General features: G+C 38.4%; 1 protein-coding gene across 3 annotated transcripts in view; it reads left to right on the top strand.

Moving 5' to 3' along the window:
• The window catches only part of LOC144513656 (hepatic lectin-like), a 9,790-nt gene extending 9,114 nt beyond the window's left edge, over positions 1–676 (top strand). For all 3 annotated transcript variants that reach the window (XM_078244831.1, XM_078244829.1, XM_078244830.1), the window contains exon 5: positions 1–676. This exon is cut by the window's left edge and continues 1,139 nt beyond it. The gene's annotated coding sequence lies outside the window, so the exon portion shown is untranslated.
• Positions 677–7,500: the final 6,824 nt, after the last annotated feature.

The following is a 7,500-nucleotide window of genomic DNA, read 5'->3' as shown; positions in this document are numbered from 1 at the left end:
AAAGCTTGAGGGAGAGAACAGGTCAGGGTTCATTTTCAGACGAGATCTTGGTGGACCAGCTCTGACTTGATGTCTGCTGCTAGAGAAACTTAGTCTCTGTTTGTGAATCCACAGGTGTGTTGTAACTCTTATCCTGGACTCAGTAAACGTTGCTGAACTGAACTCTTCGTCTCAGATTGATCCTTGTGTTCTGGTAAACTGTGTGTTTGTAAAATGCGACAGTTTCACAGGGTTGCGCCCGCTTGTCACGTTGCCTGTCAACTTTTAAAGATTTTAAAATCCACCTGCCACAGTGGCTTTTTACCAGCCATTGCTTTTGCATCATAAAGGTGAAACACAGGAAATGCACAAGCATCGTTCTTGAACTTGTTAAGAATACACATTTAAGTGCTGTCAAGGTGTTAACAAAATCATTATAATTAATGACTCTTATCAAACATATTTTTTTCTTTTTATTTAATGATTTCCCCTGTCATAGACAGTTATCATATACCGACTGCTCCTCTGAGTCCACAAAAAAGGAGCAGACACACTCCTCTTCCTCCACCTCTTTCTCTGAGAAACGACCGTCACAGCAGTACATTTGTACTGTACTGCTGTTGTAAATCAGCACCTCACAAACATTGCCGTTGTCGCCAACTGTCCACTTGGTAATAAAACGTCTTCTTTTACTTTTCTTTGAATCATCTTCATCTTTTTGTTGAGGAAAGATGAGTTTCAGCCGGCCTCTTCACCCCAGTAATGCGCCACCACATTTTTAGCTCAAATCCCAGCAAATGGCGGACTTGGTTGAAATGTGAAAGAACAACAATGGCAAAAAAAACAACCCTGAATCACTCAATTCTCATTGGCTGCCAAGGTGGCAGGTAGATTGACAGTTTTACCCGCCATTGGCAAAATTCACCCGCATTTGGCGCTTGGTCGGGTGTTAATTTCAGGCCCTGGTCACCTTATAAACAAACACAATCTGAAGATGTTTGTACAGTTTTCAGCCGTGATCCAGAATGAAAATCTGCAGAATTGAGCCGATTGTTTATCAGGTTGGAGGTGGAGATGTTTTAACATTCTGAGTTTTATTTTAATTTGTTTAAAATCTGGGTAATATTCTGTCTGCAGATTCTGTGTGGCCCTGGTTATTAGAGATGCAAACTTTAAACATTTCCCTAAAACTTGATGTGACTAACATCTTCCAGACAGAAACACTAAATATATTCACAGCTTCTCAAACATGAAGATTTGATGCTTTTCTTTGTGATATTTGATCATAAACTTAATATATTTGGGCTTTAGACTGTTGTTAGAATAAAACAAGACTTTAGTATTTATCTGATTTATTAGATCAGATTACTGCTGCGTTCCAGGCATCCCGTAACTCGTGTTTTCACCACCTTCTACCGGTGAAAGCGCCCTGGAACGGCAGTCAAACCCTAACTTACTACCCGTGAACTGGCACCAGATCGTTGTCCTCCCACACACACATATCGTCTCACACACACATAAACAACAATGGAGACCTCTGTTGATGCTGTACAGACGCCGCTGATTAACGGTGAGAAATAGAAATAAATAGGCAACGTTAAGTAATCCACACATTGTAATCAAAACAATACACATACGATTGTGTACTACTACAGGTTATGTTTATTAAATGAAGCCCAAAATATGTTGCCGACTAGAAATTGCTAGTATCAGCTAGCGCTAGCTAACGTCAACGTTAGGTAGCGCTAGCTGAACCCTGCCAACGGCACAATGTTTAGCTAGCCAGCTCCTGACTTTGTCTGGAACGCTACCAAGTCGTGAGTCGGGACTTGAAGTCATAACTTACGGCTAAACATTGTGTCTGGAACGCAGCATGAATCTCTTTCTTCATGTGAGAGTAATATTATGAAGTAATTATATGTATGATTGTTGTTCTGTCACCTTATTAGAGATGCAACCTTTAAACATCGACCTAAAGTCAGTCATGAGACTTGTTATGTGTCTGTAACATCTTCTAAACTAAAATACTACATATTTACAGCTTCCAGCTTCTTCAAGATCAAGATTTGAGGATTTTTATTTGTCACATTTGGTCATAAACTTAATATATTTTAGTGAGAAATAAAACAGTTTTTTAAGAGTGATTTGAATACAAATAGTTTTGTTCTTATACATTTAATAAAGTTGTGAAAATGATGAACTAACAAAAAGAGTTTGACTCTTTTCGTTAACTATTTAAAGGGGCGCTATGCAGTTTTGGCCATTTCTTCGCTGTTTTCTGGCTTTTTGCTCGTAGGTTTCTCTATAGAGCTCCCCCTACAGCTTCAGAATAGATATTTGGCAACACTGTCGTAAACACTCGTTGGTGACTCCCCCCCCATCTTCTCCCTCTGGTCATGTGCATTTGTTTTCATAGAAACCTGCGAACGCACGGGGCCACGTCCACTGAGGTAGACAGCTAGTGAGCCCGTAACAGACAGCGATCATAATAAAAACCTTTACAGACAATAGCAAACATCCTGAGGTCCCAATAACAAGAAATACAAAGGTTAAACTGAGTTCATCCCAAATATACTTACAAGAGCAAGAGCAAGAACGCAGGTCAGCATCAGATCTGCAGGCTTCTGTTTGTCTCAGTTCTCCCATTCTGAAAACGCAGCTCCTATGTTTACTCGTGTCTGACTCCTCTCTCGGTCAGTCTGCCGTTTCCTCTTCCTCTGTTCCTCCTCCAATGCTTTCCTAGCTTTCTGCTTCCTTTTAGCCGGATCAGCCATGACGATAGTGTGAAAACCTCCATCTCTACCTTGTTAGACAGTTCCTGAATGGGCGTATGTGTGCAGTGTCGTGAAGCAATTTGTTGCATCGCGAGACCTGATATCACGCCATACTTCCTGACGCTGAGGCCGGCATCTCCCCGGCCCAAAGTTGCAAGGGTGGTTTTTCCGCTCACAGGCGCTAGGGGGGAGCGAGACGACCACCATTCAACCCAAAAAAAGGTCATATAACCATTCCAATGACTCCGAAGCTGTCGTTCTTATTGACGCTAAAAGTCTCCTTTAGCGCTATAAGTAAACGAGCTTGGTCGGGACTATTGTCGTCCCTTTAGAGCTATAAGTAAACGTGCTTGGTCGGGACTATTGACGTCCCTTTAGCGCTATAAGTAAACGTGCTTGGTCGGGACTATTGTCGTCCCTTTAGAGCTATAAGTAAACGTGCTTGGTCGGGACTATTGACGTCCCTTTAGCGCTATAAGTAAACGTGCTTGGTCGGGACTATTGACGTCCCTTTAGAGCTATAAGTAAACGTGCTTGGTCGGGACTATTGCCGTCCCCTTTAGAGCTATAAGTAAACGTGCTTGGTCGGGACTATTGCCGTCCCCTTTAGAGCTATAAGTAAACGCGCTTGGTCGGGACTATTGACGTCCCCTTTAGCGCTATAAGTAAACGTGCTTGGTCGGGACTATTGACGTCCCCTTTAGCGCTATAAGTAAACGTGCTTGGTCGGGACTATTGACGTCCCTTTAGCGCTATAAGTAAACGTGCTTGGTCGGGACTATTGACGTCCCTTTAGAGCTATAAGTAAACGTGCTATTCTGATAAGTTAATAATCAATTTTTACTCGAAGGGCATTGAGGTTTCCCTCATTTCCAATAACTATTGCTGCACATCAGAATCGAGCATTAAATCGTTCTAGAGAGAATCGCGATGCATCGGAGAATCAATTATTTTTCCCACCCCTAGTGTTCATTAGGTGTTCATTATGTGTTCATTATGTGTGTTCATTATGTGTTCATTATGTGTGTTCATTAGGTGTTCATTATGTGTGTTCATTATGTGTGTTCATTATGTGTTCATTATGTGTGTTCATTAGGTGTTCATTATGTGTGTTCATTATGTGTGTTCATTATGTGTGTTCATTATGTGTGTTCATTATGTGTGTTCATTATGTGTGTTCATTAGTGTGTTCATTATGTGTGTTCATTATGTGTGTTCATTATGTGTGTTCATTATGTGTGTTCATTATGTGTTCATTATGTGTGTTCATTATGTGTGTTCATTATGTGTGTTCATTATGTGTGTTCATTATGTGTGTTCATTATGTGTGTTCATTATGTGTGTTCATTATGTGTGTTCATTATGTGTGTTCATTATGTGTGTTCATTATGTGTGTTCATTATGTGTGTTCATTATGTGTGTTCATTATGTGTTCATTAGGTGTGTTCATTAGGTGTGTTCGTTATGTGTGTTCGTTATGTGTGTTCATTATGTGTTCATTATGTGTTCATTATGTGTTCATTATGTGTGTTCGTTATGTGTGTTCGTTATGTGTGTTCATTATGTGTGTTCATTATGTGTGTTCATTATGTGTGTTCATTATGTGTGTTCATTATGTGTGTTCATTATGTGTGTTCATTATGTGTGTTCATTATGTGTTCATTATGTGTTCATTATGTGTGTTCGTTATGTGTGTTCGTTATGTGTGTTCGTTATGTGTGTTCATTATGTGTGTTCATTATGTGTGTTCATTATGTGTGTTCGTTATGTGTTCATTATGTGTGTTCATTATGTGTGTTCGTTATGTGTTCATTATGTGTGTTCGTTATGTGTGTTCGTTATGTGTGTTCGTTATGTGTGTTCATTATGTGTGTTCATTATGTGTGTTCATTATGTGTGTTCATTATGTGTGTTCGTTATGTGTGTTCATTATGTGTGTTCATTATGTGTGTTCATTATGTGTTCATTATGTGTTCATTATGTGTGTTCGTTATGTGTTCATTATGTGTTCATTATGTGTGTTCGTTATGTGTGTTCATTATGTGTTCATTATGTGTGTTCATTATGTGTGTTCGTTATGTGTGTTCATTATGTGTGTTCATTATGTGTGTTCATTATGTGTGTTCATTATGTGTTCATTATGTGTGTTCATTATGTGTGTTCGTTATGTGTGTTCATTATGTGTGTTCATTATGTGTGTTCATTATGTGTGTTCATTATGTGTGTTCGTTATGTGTGTTCATTATGTGTGTTCGTTATGTGTGTTCATTATGTGTGTTCGTTATGTGTGTTCGTTATGTGTGTTCGTTATGTGTGTTCGTTATGTGTTCATTATGTGTGTTCATTATGTGTTCATTATGTGTGTTCGTTATGTGTGTTCGTTATGTGTGTTCATTATGTGTGTTCATTATGTGTGTTCGTTATGTGTGTTCATTATGTGTGTTCATTATGTGTGTTCGTTATGTGTGTTCGTTATGTGTTCATTATGTGTGCTCATTATGTGTGTTCATTATGTGTGTTCATTATGTGTGTTCGTTATGTGTGTTCATTATGTGTGTTCATTATGTGTGTTCATTATGTGTGTTCATTAGGTGTTCATTATGTGTGTTCATTATGTGTGTTCATTATGTGTGTTCATTAGGTGTTCATTATGTGTGTTCATTATGTGTGTTCATTATGTGTGTTCATTATGTGTGTTCGTTATGTGTGTTCATTATGTGTGTTCGTTATGTGTGTTCGTTATGTGTGTTCGTTATGTGTTCATTATGTGTGCTCATTATGTGTGTTCATTATGTGTGTTCATTATGTGTGTTCATTATGTGTGTTCATTATGTGTGTTCATTAGGTGTTCATTATGTGTTCATTAGTATGTGTTCATTATGTATTGTGTTCATTATGTGTGTTCATTATGTGTGTTCATTATGTGTGTTCATTATGTGTGTTCGTTATGTGTTCATTATGTGTGTTCATTATGTGTTCATTATGTGTGTTCATTATGTGTGTTCATTATATGTGTTCATTATGTGTTCATTATGTGTGTTCATATATGTGTTCATTATGTGTGTTCATTATGTGTGTTCATTATGTGTGTTCATTATGTGTGTTCATTATGTGTGTTCATTATGTGTGTTCATTATGTGTGTTCATTATGTGTGTTCATTATGTGTGTTCATTATGTGTGTTCATTATGTGTGTTCATTATGTGTGTTCATTATGTGTGTCATTATGTGTGTTCATTATGTGTTATTATGTTCGTTATGTGTGTTCATTATGTGTGTTCATTATGTGTGTTCATTATGTGTGTTCGTTATGTGTGTTCATTATGTGTGTTCATTAGGTGTTCATTATGTGTGTTCATTATGTGTGTTCGTTATGTGTGTTCGTTATGTGTGTTCGTTATGTGTGTTCATTATGTGTGTTCATTATGTGTGTTCATTATGTGTGTTCATTATGTGTGTTCATTATGTGTGTTCATTATGTGTGTTCATTATGTGTGTTCATTAGGTGTTCATTATGTGTGTTCATTATGTGTGTTCATTAGGTGTGTTCATTATGTGTGTTCGTTATGTGTGTTCATTATGTGTTCATTATGTGTGTTCGTTATGTGTGTTCATTATGTGTGTTCATTATGTGTGTTCATTATGTGTGTTCATTATGTGTGTTCATTAGGTGTTCATTATGTGTGTTCATTATGTGTGTTCATTAGGTGTGTTCATTATGTGTGTTCATTAGGTGTTCATTATGTGTGTTCATTATGTGTGTTCATTAGGTGTGTTCATTATGTGTGTTCATTATGTGTGTTCATTAGGTGTTCGTTATGTGTGTTCATTATGTGTGTTCGTTATGTGTGTTCATTATGTGTTCGTTATGTGTGTTCGTTATGTGTGTTCATTATGTGTATTCATTAGGTGTTCATTAGGTGTATTATGCCTAATGTAAAGAATCTGGGTTTGGCTCTTATTGTATGTTAACAACTTTTAACAGGAAGGAGATTTTGAATTCAGCTTCAGACTAAGAAAAGAAAAATATTATTTATATTTACATAGCCTTTCACATACAGGACTTAAAAAAAATTATTAAATGATTAGTAAATTATCCAAATTGTTTCTGTCCATCAATGACTTGATTCGACTTGAGGGCGGGCAGTCGGACTCAATGAGCCGTCTGATTGGTGGAGAGCTGACCAGGAAACGGGGAGCGGGATGAGCGTGACTAGAGTCTCTCAACATCTGATGAAGATCTTCTAAACTGACCTTTGTTGATCTGACATGAAGACAGATTCAGCAGCTGCACGGCCTGTTTCTCTCTTCAGATGTTTCCAGAAACACGTTACGGTGAACTATTTTAGGACAATATGAGATCGTATTCTGAACGAGACGCCATGATGGTCGGGGAGCAGCCAGACCCACGTGACACGTTCGTCCAATCAGCTGCCGGTTTTCATTTTTGGGCGACAATCCAGATTAGCGCCGCCTGCTGTTATGGAGACGTATTACGTCTCGTCTCTTCGGTGTTCTGAGGAACTTTCTGGACCGACTCGGGGAGACTGATCAGTCCCACTGGCTTTACTGCTGACGGTCGGCGTCTGGTCGGTGTGTAACGACCTTAAAAGTAATCTTACTTTGGCGATGTCTGTCCGTTGTGTGTGTGTTGGAGGTCTTTATGATTTGTGTGTCACGGTCGGCAGGTGTTTTGTGGTGTAGAAGAGGAAGTTAAAAAAGTCGACAAACATCAACAGATATTTATT

This window comes from Sander vitreus, unplaced genomic scaffold (assembly GCF_031162955.1).
Source record: "Sander vitreus isolate 19-12246 unplaced genomic scaffold, sanVit1 ctg310_0, whole genome shotgun sequence".
NCBI classification, from domain to species: domain Eukaryota; kingdom Metazoa; phylum Chordata; class Actinopteri; order Perciformes; family Percidae; genus Sander; species Sander vitreus.
The sequence above is the reverse complement of the archived record's forward strand: the minus strand, read 5'-3'. Positions and strand labels throughout refer to the sequence as shown.